The sequence below is a fragment of the Geospiza fortis genome, unplaced genomic scaffold, assembly GCF_000277835.1.
Source record: "Geospiza fortis unplaced genomic scaffold, GeoFor_1.0 scaffold85, whole genome shotgun sequence".
Taxonomy (NCBI): Eukaryota; Metazoa; Chordata; class Aves; order Passeriformes; family Thraupidae; genus Geospiza; species Geospiza fortis.
In genome coordinates, this window is record NW_005054358.1 from 2,055,188 (window position 1) to 2,055,399 (window position 212).

Consider the following 212-nt stretch of genomic DNA (forward strand, 5'->3'; position numbering starts at 1 on the left):
GAAGGTGATGGATTGCCTTGTGTGCAGCCTCCCCATCCTTGGTGCGCAGAGGTGGATGGAGTGAGAGCTCCCTGTTTGGCTGCTCTGAGGTTTCCCTGTCCACCCTGGCATCCCCATTCAGCCAGAGCAGGGTGGGGATGGCAGCCACACGCTGAACGCTGCAGGTGCAGAGCTGAGGAAGGAACCCCCAAAACCACGGAGTTTTAAACAAC

At 58.5% G+C, this 212-nt stretch overlaps 1 protein-coding gene across 9 annotated transcripts in view; it reads left to right on the forward strand.

Annotated features, from left to right (window-relative positions):
- The window catches only part of EHMT1 (euchromatic histone lysine methyltransferase 1), a 78,507-nt gene that overhangs the window by 62,692 nt on the left and 15,603 nt on the right, over positions 1–212 (forward strand). The gene's annotated exons all lie outside the window — the stretch shown is intronic.